Genomic DNA, 592 nt, shown 5'->3' with positions numbered 1-592 from the left:
CTTTTCGGCATGGAAGATCTTCTTTGCATTAATGGCTCCCCTGATTCCATGGAACTTTCTGTGTCATGTTGATGGCTAATTCCCCCAAATGAAGCAGAAGTCACTAAGTCCTAGTTATGATGAGATAAACTTGTTGTCCATGAGGCTCCCACTAATTGACTCTCCACAGGGAATGGAATCAAAACACACACTGGGACTTGGGATGTTAATAGCCCTGTAGCTTTGTAGCAGTGGTGGTGACATGGGGACAGGAGGAAAGTACAAAGTCAGGGATCTGAGAGAAGGTTCGGGCTGTGGCTGCAGAACATGCAGGGTGAGGCATGGCCCTCCAAGGGTGATGTGACATGCGGAGCTGTGTGCTCACTCTGAGGGGTTCAGTGAGTCTCTCTACCCTAAGAGTGTAACAGGGTGGTCCCTAGGAAAAAGGGAAGTTCCAGGTTCCCTGCCCCACCCAGAAGGAGGGTGGAGCTGAGCAGACAAAAAGGAGAAGAGAGAAGAAGAGAAGGCAGCTGGACGGAGAGCCAGAAGGAGACCTGAGGAAGCCACATGGAGCAGCAAGCATGTGATGAAGAAACCGGGCTTGTTTCCTGAC

The sequence above is a fragment of the Condylura cristata genome, unplaced genomic scaffold, assembly GCF_000260355.1.
Source record: "Condylura cristata isolate star-nosed mole 26May11 unplaced genomic scaffold, ConCri1.0 scaffold00049, whole genome shotgun sequence".
Taxonomy (NCBI): Eukaryota; Metazoa; Chordata; class Mammalia; order Eulipotyphla; family Talpidae; genus Condylura; species Condylura cristata.
Note: the sequence above shows the minus strand (reverse complement) of the source record.